Raw genomic sequence first — 12,914 nt, 5'->3', positions numbered from 1 at the left:
AGATACACATGAGGATTCCTGTATCCTCTGTTTATCTGCTTTGGCTCTGTGGAGGGTGAGTTGCGCCGGAGTGGCTGTGAACAGCACATTGTAGACACATACATCGTTGTATCTCTCTGTTCCACCAGCTAGATTATTTACATTGTGTGGATCCTGTCAGGCTCTGTCCTTCACTCTGAGCAGCAGCATCTTGGAGGGAGTAGCGCAGCTTGATCGCAGTCTGTATAGACGGGTTATTGTTATTTTATGATGTAATAGTAGTAGTTGTATAGCCTGGTGCTGACCCCTGCCCCTCCTCCTCCTCTATGTCCGGGTGTCCGTCTCGGCTGGCCTCTCCGTCCCTGGCAGCATCCCTCCTGTGAGCTGGCTCTCTATCTAACAACAGCCGTGTTCTCCGTCCCCTCCCCCGGATCCCTGACAGCAGTGTGAGCCGGCGGCTGCATCCCTCCGCACTTAACCCTTCCGTCGCTGACAGCAGAGGCGGCAGAGCTCGGGGAGGGAGCTCAGGCTCTGCCTCTCCCCCTGTTATTAAGCCGCCCCATGGTTTCTTCTCCCTGAGTTACAAGTGATGCTGTGGAGAGGCTGAGGAGCTCCATCCACTACACAGGAGGAGGAGGAGTGACAGCAGCAGTACCACAGGAGCGGCGCTGACCAGCGGCACTCACTGAGGACACCCATTCGCTGAGGACACTTCTCCCGGCCGGTAAGGACCCCGGGCTCTTCTCCCTTCCTTCTCCCTGCACTGTCCTCCTATTGCCGGCAGCCCGAGCTTCTTGTGGAGCGCTGTGGAGAAAGTTCCGAGCTGTTTGCGGGTTATTGAAGGTCACCTCCCTGACTGAGGCTGCCAGGCTGTGGGCGAGGGCTGAGGAGCATTGTCCTGGGCACGGGGCTCCCCAGCACTGCGGGCACACTCTGCTGCTCCTGGGGATAGTGTGATCTCTGCTCAGGTAGCATGATGGGCACAACTGTACACTGCTCATGGCTGGCTTAGGGGGGCTCCCCCACCTGGGCACCAGCTGCCTCCTCATTGTGTCCTCTATGGACCAGTGTGTGGTCCAAGCTGAGGGCACCGGGTATGTCCCTCATAGTGGTGGTATATAGCTGAGGGCACCAGGTATGTCCCTCATAGTGGTGGTATATAGCTGAGGGCACCAGGTATGTCCCTCATAGTGGTGGTATATAGCTGAGGGCACCAGGTATGTCCCTCATAGTGGTGGTATATAGCTGAGGGCACCAGGTATGTCCCTCATAGTGGTGGTATATAGCTGAGGGCACCAGGTATGTCCCTCATAGTGGTGGTATATAGCTGAGGGCACCAGGTATGTCCCTCATAGTGGTGGTATATAGCTGAGGGCACCAGGTATGTCCCTCATAGTGGTGGTATATAGCTGAGGGCACCAGGTATGTCCCTCATAGTGGTGGTATATAGCTGAGGGCACCAGGTATGTCTCTCATAGTGGTGGTATATAGCTGAGGGCACCAGGTATGTCCCTCATAGTGGTGGTATATAGCTGAGGGCACCAGGTATGTCCCTCATAGTGGTGGTATATAGCTGAGGGCACCAGGTATGTCTCTCATAGTGGTGGTATATAGCTGAGGGCACCAGGTATGTCTCTCATAGTGGTGGTATATAGCTGAGGGCACCAGGTATGTCCCTCATAGTGGTGGTCCCCCGTACCCTCCATGAACCAGGCTGTGTATATATCTGAGGGCACCAGGTATGTCTCTCATAGGGGCATTCATAGTGAAGGTCTCTGTACCCCGCTGTACTGCCCTGGTCTGTGCATATATGGAAGGACGCCGGGTACATAGAACCACCGGGTAGCTTAACAAAAGATGTAGGTATTATATATGTAAAATCATATATATATATATATATATATATATATATATATATATATATATATATATATATATAATTGCACAGTATATCTAAAACTAACTAACTATATATATATATATATATATATATATATATATATATATATATGCATTAGAGGTGAAGCGATTCCTGCACTTTGGTGTAACTTTGCCTTGTCTTTATGAGCAGCGTCAGTGTGAACAGTGCCAGTGGTGGTGGTAAAGTTGATGTGCGCTCTCCAGCTCGGCATATGTGTCTTCCTGTGGAAGAGGCGACATTTGTGAGATCTCTGCAATTACTGGATTTTTAGTTTGAGGCGTCCTTTGCTGTGGAAATGCTTCTCTCTACTTGTATGACCTCCTTGGAAAGAATAATAGTGTTTTGCTGTTGGAGAATAGGGGAAGCAGTCACATAATAGAGTGACAGGCTGAAAGAAAGAGCAATTATACTTGGATTTGGCATGAAGCATCAGCTAGCAGCGTCTACTAGAAGCTACAATACAGTAAAAGAGCAGGTATCACCGGTGCACTGGCTCTACCTGGGAACATTACAGACTCCTTTCAGCGGCCACATTAAAGTCTTAAGCAGACAAATAGAGTTTGGGGGCCGTCTGGATCCCGCACGCCCTGGGCTTTGTGCACTAATACTAGATAATGACATTAATTTGATTTGCACACCTCGCTGCACATACTTCTACGGTGAGCGGGAGAGGATTCCTATCTGTGCCACTTGGGTTACTCTCACAATGCATGGCTTTCTTTATTCATGTGAAAAGTGGGACAAAATGACAAGAAAGGCAAAATAGACTGTCAGAGCTGGGCCCTGATTTAGTTCAATAGATTCTGTGATGTCTGAAAACATTAACCCCCACCCCACACACACACACGGTTATATGCCCTGCCTTGCTGAATAATGCTTTACATGTAGGGCGCTGCAAACAATAACTATTGATTCCAGAGAGATGCAATCCATACTTTGTAGGGCAATACTATTACAGCAGCCCTGGGACCGGCTGCCTTCTTTTTTCTCTGCTTTCTTCAATTGTCCTTTAAGAAATGGGCATGCTTCCATGTCTCTGGGGAATGCGCTGTCCCTTTGGGTTCTCCAGGAAAACCAATTTGGAGCCATCAGCTCAGTCAAATACATACATGCCTAAGAACAAACTGACATATGCAGTATTTTCTCTCATCACATTCTGTCAGCAGACAGGCTTCATGTGGTAGGAGGAAGAAAGTGCCTACAGATATTTAGGATTGCACCTACCTTCTATTGTCACAGCAGAAAATAAAAGGTGATTAAGAGGATTAGGTGGAAATGTGAAAAAAATAGTCATTAAGAACTTAGGCGAAGTTGATTTCTCACTGAAAGTGACTGTAGTTCCTCCCACATGGCTCCTATGGGACTGAACTAATGTTCCAGTCTGATTTCTCTTTGAAGCAAATGCCTATTCCCCTGGGAAAAGTGATTCTCCTCTCTCTGCTCCAAGTCTGTTCCCATCAAAGGAGACCCTTTCATTTATTTGACTGCCTTGGATGTGGGTTACTTCTAATTATGCCAGGACATGAGGCTTTCTGCAGCATCTATTCACAGAATGTGTTTACTAGGCACTTACACAGGATTCCAGAGTTATCTGAATTTTTTATTAGTCAAACATGGGTGAGCTTATAGTATGCGTAGCTGCAGATGAGATGCCGTAGCCGCAGCAGCGATGTGTACAGGTCTGCATACAGCATGCACAGCATACACAGGACCATTAGTCACTTGTGCTATTAAGAGAGCATCACAGGCCAAAGTGGGACGCTTTCTCGTTTTTTTTAGCTTTTTTCTTTTTTTTTTTTTTTCTGTCAGTTCAAAAGGAGCCTTATCAGAACATGGGCTGCTCTGCTGGCAGGCGGCCAAATTAGTCAAATAGAGAGCTTTCAGAAATTAAACAGCCAGAGCTTGAAATGCTATTAGTTTGCCATTTACACTTTCCTATTTCCTTGCACTATTCAAGGGAAAACATGTGGCCATATAAGAATTAGGCAGAAAGTTCTGCATGGTGAATCAATATTCTTGCTGATTAAATGCAGGATTTGCCTCGCTATTGAACGGCAACAGTAGCATCTGAAATGTGTTCCAGCGCAGATAAAATTCAGACTGGGGGGGGGGGGGGAGTTGCTTCATTTACTTCTTGCTTAGTCATGACACTATATTCGAGCAGGTTTACAATAGCCTTAGAAATGGTAATAGGTAACTGTGGGAAGGTGTCATATTAATACATGTGAACATGTATCATACTAATGGATGCTGATGCCAGCTGCACACAGCTAAGGGAGTGAAGAAAAGAGCTGACATCCAGTTTTGTTATATGTTGTCCAGCGTCTCTATGTCTCCGGTCAGGCCAACCATTTATCTATTAAAGATAATGGCTTCTCATTTTTTTTCTCCTTTTATTTTCAGACCTGCTTCATTCTGTGCTCTCTGGGTTGCAGAGTGGAGTGTAATGTATTTATTGCTCTTGTGGCACTGGGGGCAAAGTCGGATGCTATACATTCTCTCACCCTGTTACCTGATCTCTGTGCCGGCCAAGTATAACTAGCTTTGATCTATTTACCTTTCAGAACAATATAATCTTGCCTCATGCTCTCGATGCCAGTGAGGGAGTCCTGTACTGACATTGAGATGAGTTGCATCTGCTTCAGTCAGTGGTCCAGCAAATATATTTACCAATAAAAGAATATTCCTATTTTATGTAGAACATTGAACTGCATTAACAGAGTCATGGGTATAACTCATTTTACTTTGCTTAACGTGGCCTGTTCATCATACAAGATGAGGGCTGGTGGCTACCAGGACAAGATCAGAGGATGCACTTTAAAGCTGTTTAAGCATGCTAATTCTCTTATCTGGGTGTAATGTTTGCAGCTGCTTGGCAGCTACTGAGCAGGATGCGTGCTTCTCCCGTAGCTTTTTATTTAGTGCAATAGATGCATTTGCTCAGAAGAGGGTCACATTATTCTCTGTGAAATTTAGTAAGACAAGCTCATGGGTTTCAAGGTGAACCTAAAGGTGAATGTGAAATAGACCCCATCCCTGTTAAGGCTTTGCTTTCCATTCTGTCTTCCTCGCCAGTATCGGCAGAGACTGATTCATCATGATGATTGTGGAGGATAGCTTCCTAGGAGCTGGGGATAATACAGGGCTGGAGAGGGGAGGGCATTTCTGCTTCATCTGGAGGCTCGCTGATGAAAAGTAGTCATTTGAGGTTAGGATGGAGCACTCTCTTCCCACCATTCTAGATCTCTTGTATCTGTGCCCGGGTGAGAGCAATGTTCATTACTTTATAACCAATCTGATGGAAAGTGGTCTGCCCAACCCGAACAAACACATTTATATTTTGCTTGAAATATAGGTGAATTTAATGTAAAGCTATTGATGTTTCTCAGTGAATAAAACAATGCAAAGTCTTCAGTGGAAACCACAGTGATGTGATTGTATGTGCCATGTGTTGGTGTATTTTTCGGCATTTAGTTAGATCTTTCAGTACACAGACAACAGCAGGCTCGGATTAAAAGAAAGATGTTTACTTTTTTTTTTTTTAAGGATTTCTACATCTCTGGCTCCAGAACCAGAGGTTTGAGCAGTTTTCCTCCTCCAGTAAGGAGGCCATGTACTGCTTTAATTTTACAAAACAATAATAACAAAGTGCAGACCATTAGTTGTCATTGGTTGTAGTGGTACTGACCTTCAGAAGGGTTGGTTTCAAGAGAAAACTTCATAACTCTGCTATGTCATTCAATATGAAATGAAAAGTACCAAGGGATCCTCAGGAATACTACAGGCCCAGGCTACATATTATTGTTAATGCTGGATTACTAATACTTAGAATGTTTGTTTCATTTATCTGGAAGTCTAAAGCATAGTATCTGGAGCAATTGTGTATTACCAGAGCACATGTGTAATACAAGGGTGGCCTATTGAGTTCCATGTAACGCTTGATTTGGGGTCTATTCAACTACTTCTGCTTAGGGTACGTGCATTCTTTGCATGCGCTGATTCTGCCATCCGTCTAAAGAATGAACGGGTGGAATCCGCCCGTGCATAGAATGGAGTCTATGGCACGGGCGGAGACGCACACGGCCACCAGAGTCTGCGGGCGAGTACGACCTGTGGAATCCCCTAGGGATTTTCCAAGATTAGGTAGAGGGGGGGGGATTTATCATTGCCCTTTGTGTGTGGAATCGTGTACGGCTGTGTCAGTTTGGTGGAGCACTAAGATTCCTTAGTTTCTAAGTGGACCCAAATGTATGATGTATTTGGCGCAACACGTACACACACACATACATGGATGGAATGGCCTCATATACACACAAATACATTTACACCTCCAATGATGCTTTTGTTTCATGTGCTTTCATTTCAGAAATAATACCACTCATGACCATTTGTTGTGCAGGTATTGTGGCTCTGAGACTGAGATGCAATACCGGGCATAGCTCATAAAGCAGCACTATGTCAAAAAAGGGTCCTTTCTCTTAAAGGGCCCGATTAGACAAAGTGATTTTTAACGATTAACGAGAGCTACCTGAAATCGTTAAAGATATTGCACAGAAAATAAATAAATTCAAATGATAAAAGATTTTTCCTACAGTAATTGTCTTGTGTAATAGGACCCTAATACTGGGCATCCCCTTTAAATCTCATTATAGGCTACATAATGTATACTGTATGAGACACAGGCTGTTTGAAGGCTTTTTCACATTTGCATTTTTATGTTCCAGTTGGTTGCGTTCAAAAAAATTGGAATTTACCAGAAATCTTAACTTGTAATGGAGTCTGTCAGAAATTTTCAGGATCTATTTGAAATAGCCTGTGTCAGCTGTAGGGCTTATATGGAAGAAGTGCAGGGAATGTAATGGCCTGTGGCTGTCTACTTCATTTAGAGAGGAATCCACTCTGATAATAGGAGTATATTGGGGTTTATGTACTTCCCTTAAATGTAAGTGGATGTTTAGTATATGTAACCTCCTTTCCCGATTCACCTGACTATCCATGTCAGTATTTTCTTTCTGTGTGAAATGTTTTTCTGCTGTCCTCCAATAGATTCCACCTCACTTTCTGGCAAACATAAACTGAAAAAAACAGCACTGTGATCCCTACTATATAGTAAGGATGGACAATATTGTCAACAAATAAAATCTCAATTATTTAAATATTGTGGGTGATTCGTTATTTAAATCTTGATTTTTCCTTTTTTTTGTTTTGTTTAGTAAACAGAACATTTTTCTCTTATAAGTACTGGAAGGCTTGAATTTTACAAACAGAGGTAATCTGTCTTTGTAAAACTTTCTGGCGCCAGTTGATTTAAATACATTTATTTTCTGTAGTTCCCCTAAAATTGAACAAATTTAAAATTATGATAGAATAAAAAAAATAATCAAATTGTCAACCCCCCCCCCAGGACGAATTAATCACATTAATTTGATTAATCACCAAGCTCTACTATATAGCAATCCTAGAGGAGGCCATACACATTTGATAAATGTTAGCTGAAGTCATAGATTTCATCATTTTACACATGTTATGCATATGGTGGTGTCCCAGCTGTCCTGACATCAAATATCAGTCATGGGAGTGAGAATGATTGGGCTGGTCGTTTTCATGTGCCTGATCCTTTTGCTCTCAAAGTAGATAAGTAGCTTATCCTCTTCTTCCTTCTGAGTGCACAGGACCAGGCTAGACATGTTTGGTGTTGGTGCGGAAGTAACAAACGTGTTTGGCCATCAGTTATCTAAAGTTTATGGCCACCTTAGATATTTCAATAAACTTGGCTGAAAATAAATGTGCATGGTATGTTCTTCTGTATATGGCCACTTTGTTCAAACCCACTCATATTACTCTTTTTATTGTAAATCATTGTCTCAGATTTGCCAGTTAAGTCTGGTATGTTAATGGCTAGATTGTTCATATCAATGTCAGCTTATGATTGACTGACTGCATTTCAGTCTTTGTAGAGATCAGTTAAAAGACTGTATCCCACTGTATCCCACTCTTCAATCATGTCTGTCTTCAAAGCCCCTTTTACACAGGGCGATCAGCGGGAGCAAGAGACCACTGACCTGTCAGGTCAACGGGAGCTTGCTCCTTGTTCCCCGCTCTTTGCCGACTCAACATCAAGCAGGGGTCTGTGGGGAGCTGCGGGAGGGGCTCCCCAGACAAGAGCCCATAGGAGATAGCAGCGGTCTGCAGATCGTTGCGATCCTAGTTATTAGTCTTTCAACATGTTAAAGAACGTTAAAAGACAACGATCAGCCGAGATTGTGCATGTCGGCTAATCGTTGCCTTTTATTACACAAAGTGATTCTTGGCTGTAATGGCCCAAACTTGGCCAAATACGGCCTATCGCTCCGTGTAATAGGGCCTTAAGGCTAGCACTTTTCTACATACCAGTGACAAGTACATTTGGTTACATACTCCTAATCATAAGTAAAGGGGAGCCATCTGAATGGATGCAACAGCAAATTAAAATGTGCATGATCCTAATAATATTTTCATCTTTGTTCCACAAGCAAGCAACGGGAAGCTTGTGCTGAACTGTAAGCAATAGTAGCAGGCCAAGATGCAGTGCATGGAACTTTATTTCAACAGCTCTTCAGACTAATGTTACCTACTGTTTTTAGATTTTATTTTTTGTGTCAGTTATATGAAATATACATTTGTTTTTAATAGATTCTCTCTCAGACATAGAACACCCACACTAAACCATCAGCACCTTTACCAGCACCCTGTGGAGATCACAGTCCTTTTAGATTCTGTATTACATCCACATGCTACAAGCTACATGGTAACTGAAAGTCTACATACAATATTAAACGCCATCTGATTTTTGACAAGTTGTAGGTGTCAGCTTTACCTATTATAAAAGATGTGCTATGTGTAATAATAGGAAATGGAGAGAGTGCATACCACTGTCTGCTACCAGGAACTGGGAAAATTGGGACTATATTAATATAGAAGTTTGTACACTGCAATCTTTTTTCTAGAAGCATACTGTGTCCAAATTCCATCATAAAATAACAGATGAATATGAAAAGTTCCTGTTGACATTTTTTGTGTACATGAATGAGGCATCCACTTGATATATGCATAGTCTCTTTAAGATACAGTATGTAATTTGGTCACAGTGTCATACCATATGTCGGGAGGTTAGGTGAGTATGGTTAGGGGACCTGGCTAATGGAGAAACTACCAACAGGGATATTTGAAGAAACTACTTACAGAGCAGGCCAGGCTACTGGGGGTTTAACCCAGCTCTGGGAATACAACCTATCTGGGAAGGTAGAGAGGGTTGGGCACTGGGCATATTACCTACATGAGGAACTAGGCTACTTGGGATGCTACCTACAGGGATGGGGGGGAGGGGTAACCTGGCTACTGGGGTAAATTGCAAATGCAGGAGCTACTTAATTACCTTTAGGGGGTATTTACCTAATTGGAAAGACTTGCCACTGGGGGAGTGGGTTCTTCCTAATTATGGAAACTACCTACTGGGTGCATCATCCTATTAATTCGAGCTACCCACCTACCAAATAGAGGGGAACAAGCCCTTCTCCCCAACTCACTTACCTGCCCAGTTTACTGTAATGGACACAAAGCAGGCATTATTACCATTTGTGACACTTTATGTCTGGAAAAGTAAGTAGGAAGCTGGAAGAATGTGAAGTCTGTTTGGCAGGTTCTGAAGAGATGAGTTGTGGCTGGGACAGCTGAAAAAGAAAAAGGAAAGCAGAAGAAGAAAAGGTAGAGTAAACAACTCCGATGATAGAAGACGTCACCTGTAAAGTCCCTATTACACCAAGCGATTATTGACCGCATTTGACCGATTATCAGGCGTTTTAGCCGATAATCACTTGGTGTAATAGCTCCTGTTAAAAGGCAATGATCAGCCACCATGCAGAATGTTGGCTTATCTTTGTCTTTTAACATGTTGGAAAAAAACTAGAATAATGGCGACGTTCTGCTTGCCACCGTTCCATGAAATAGGAGTGGCAGCAGCAGACCACCACTATCTCATTAGAGTGTCTGGGGTGCCCCTCCTGTAGCTCTCGTGCCCCCTGACCACCCCGCCCCCCCCCCCCCCCGCTCTTATCCGCTCGCTGTCAGCGCATTTAATAACGCCAGTTGGCACTTGCTTAATCCTCTAGATCGGCCCGTTTAATAGGGCCTTAAAGCGTAACTGTCATGTTGTTTTTTTTTTTTTTTTCAGAAATCAGTAGTATAAGCGATTTTAAGAAACTCTGTAATAGGTTTTATCAGCCAAAAAAGCCTCTTTCTGTACTCAAGAAGCAATTTCCCAGCCTCCCCCCGACTTCTTTTCTGTGCATTATCAGGCAAACACGTCTTCATTACAGAGAAGCCAGTGAAGACGGGCTCTGCTCTCTCCATTCTATCCTTATGGAGGGGGGAGGGGCCAAGGGAGATGAGGGAGCAGGAAGAGGTGACATGAAGGTCAGCTGTTTGTAGACTGTCTGGGCACCTAAACCGCAGGATTCTGGGGTCAGAAAGGTCAGTGCTTATCTATGAACTTACTGAGAGAAGATTGCAGGGTGTTGTGCTTTGCAGAACTCCTCCGTGCTCAGTCACTCCTAACAGCCCCTCCCCTCTCCATAGCCACATAATGGACAGAGAAATCCTGCTGCTTCTGCAGTGAGGGGGGAGGCTGGGAGATTGCTTTTTCAGTACAGAAGGAAACTCTTTTGGTTTATAAAACCTATTACAGAGTTTCTTAAAATCGCTTGAACTGTTGATATTTAATGTTTAAAAAAAAAAATGACCCTGAAATGACAGTTACGCTTTAAGGGTATAAACCCACACACCGTATATGCAGCGTATTTACTGCTGCGATACGCAGCAAACTCGCAGCAAACTCGCAGCAAAATCGCAGCAGATTAGATCTAAATAACTGAACACAGCATCAAATCTGTACCAACAAATCTGCTGCGTATTTGTTGCATATCTGCTGCATATACGGTGTGTGGGTTTATACCCTAAGTCACTAGATGTAACTGTGCTGTGTTCTCTTATAGGGTCTGTATGTTTTGTAGTGGTCATGCTGTGGCAGCATTATTTAGGCATTACAGTATCTAGTGATATATTTTATAAAATCTGTGTATAAAGTGTTTTCTTTAGTAACAGATACACTTAGAATTGCCTAAATTGTCCTTAACACATGGAAGACAGGTATAGTAATGGATTCTCTGCATAAATAGCAATCTCTTTACATTATGTATGGCTGTGTATTGTTTATTTGCATTACAGAAAATGTTCTTCTTCTCCATAGCTAAAAATACTCTTCAAAATTTAGTGCAACCTCTGCCTATTATAAAATTCAGTCACTGAGATCTAAGAAGTAGAGTGTAGCAGTAACATATGCATCCTATCGGATCAAAGCAATGTTCAAGCAACTATGAACATTTCCATCTCATGTCAATACACCTAGAATACTTGCCAGGCTGAGCATCCGCTGATCACTGCATGGATGGCTTCTGAGGCATCCAGTGATCAGCTGTGAAAGTTGTGGCCAGCTATACATTACAGCTGTATATGTAATGAATGGCCCTGTTTATGTGATACTAGGATGAAGCCTTCACTGATGCTTAGCGGCTTTGTACTCTCTTAAAGAGGGTTACAAAATGTCTTTCCTTTTCCTAACTTAAACAAGCTAGGGCTTTCTCCATAGCAAAATTAGTGATTGGGCTTTGAAAATATCTATCTATCTATCTATCTATCTATCTATCTATCTATCTATCTATCTATCTATCTATCTTATATCTATTCATCTATTATCTATCTATCTATCTATCTATCTATCTATCTATCTATCTGTCTTTCTTAGTGTTACAGTATCATTGTTTTTGTGAGGTTAAGGGGTTGTGCCAGGATTAGAAAAAATTAATTCTGATTTGGTACCACTGTAATACCAGAAACCACTCATGTTTAACAGTTGTGCCTTTTCTTGGAAAACGTTTTAAATCCGGATAAATTCTTTACATGTTGCACGTTTATCTGTAATTATTTAACCACTTACCTATGCAGCCTGTTTTGGCCTTAAAGGGGAACTCCACATAAGGAAAACTTGTTTTCTATTAAAAGTACATTAAAAGTTATATAGATGTGTCTATATAATGTATTTACATATATTTCTGCGGTTCTGCCATACTGGTAGCTGATAGAAATCCAGGAAGTGAAGAAAAATGGCCTCTGTGCCAATTCACATTGTCTCCTGCTCCCTCTGCTATCCCCCCTTAGGAGACAAATATTCCATGCTTCTGTCTCACATTGTGTGTGTTTGCTGAGCACAGGCTGATGATGCAGACAGGGGGCAGGGAGTGATATCACGGGAGGCTTGTCTGGATCCCCCAATCCCCTGAGTGATTCACCATCTCTGGCCGGCCAGAAGCAGCTGCTGCACTGATTTCACTGATGCAAAAGTCTGCAGTGAAATTAGAGCTGTGTTCACACATGTTGGAGTTTCAATACAGTACTGCAGCGTATTCACAAAAATGATGCAGTAACACAAGTAAATAATGCTAAATGGCAGAGAGGATCAGAGCTAACACTGCCAATCCCACCTGGAGATAGTATTGGATGAACTCCTTATTGTGGGGCTCAACCTCATCATAATAAATACGCGGAAATGAAAAGAAAAAAAAAATCTAAAAGTTCTTTACTTTACTCCAATATCAGCGCTACAGGTAGAGAATACAGCGTGCTGTGGGGTGTTACAGGTAGAGAATACAGCGTGCTGTGGGGTGTTACAGGTAGAGAATACAGTGTGCTGTGTGGTGTTACAGGTAGAGAATACAGCCTGCTGTGTGGTGTTACAGGAAGAGAATACAGTGTGCTGTGTGATGTTACAGGTAAAAAATACAGCATGCTGTGTGGTGTTACAGGTAGAGAATACAGTGTGCTGTGTGGTGTTACAGGTAGAGAATACAGCATGCTATGTGGTGTTACAGGTAGAGAATACAGTGTGCTGTCTGGTGTTACAGGTAGAGAATACAGCGTGCTG

The 12,914-nt window shown here is 42.9% G+C and overlaps 1 protein-coding gene across 1 annotated transcript in view; it reads left to right on the top strand.

Moving 5' to 3' along the window:
• The first annotated feature begins 452 nt into the window (after nucleotides 1-452).
• Nucleotides 453-12,914, top strand: part of LOC138783435 (cadherin-6-like) — a 265,406-nt gene continuing 252,944 nt past the window's right edge. Inside the window, exon 1 of the mRNA XM_069958138.1 lies at nucleotides 453-703. The gene's annotated coding sequence lies outside the window, so the exon portion shown is untranslated. The remainder of the gene's footprint in view (nucleotides 704-12,914) is intronic.

The sequence above is a fragment of the Dendropsophus ebraccatus genome, chromosome 2 (assembly GCF_027789765.1).
Source record: "Dendropsophus ebraccatus isolate aDenEbr1 chromosome 2, aDenEbr1.pat, whole genome shotgun sequence".
Taxonomy (NCBI): Eukaryota; Metazoa; Chordata; class Amphibia; order Anura; family Hylidae; genus Dendropsophus; species Dendropsophus ebraccatus.
Note: the sequence above shows the minus strand (reverse complement) of the source record. Positions and strands in the feature narration are given on the sequence as shown.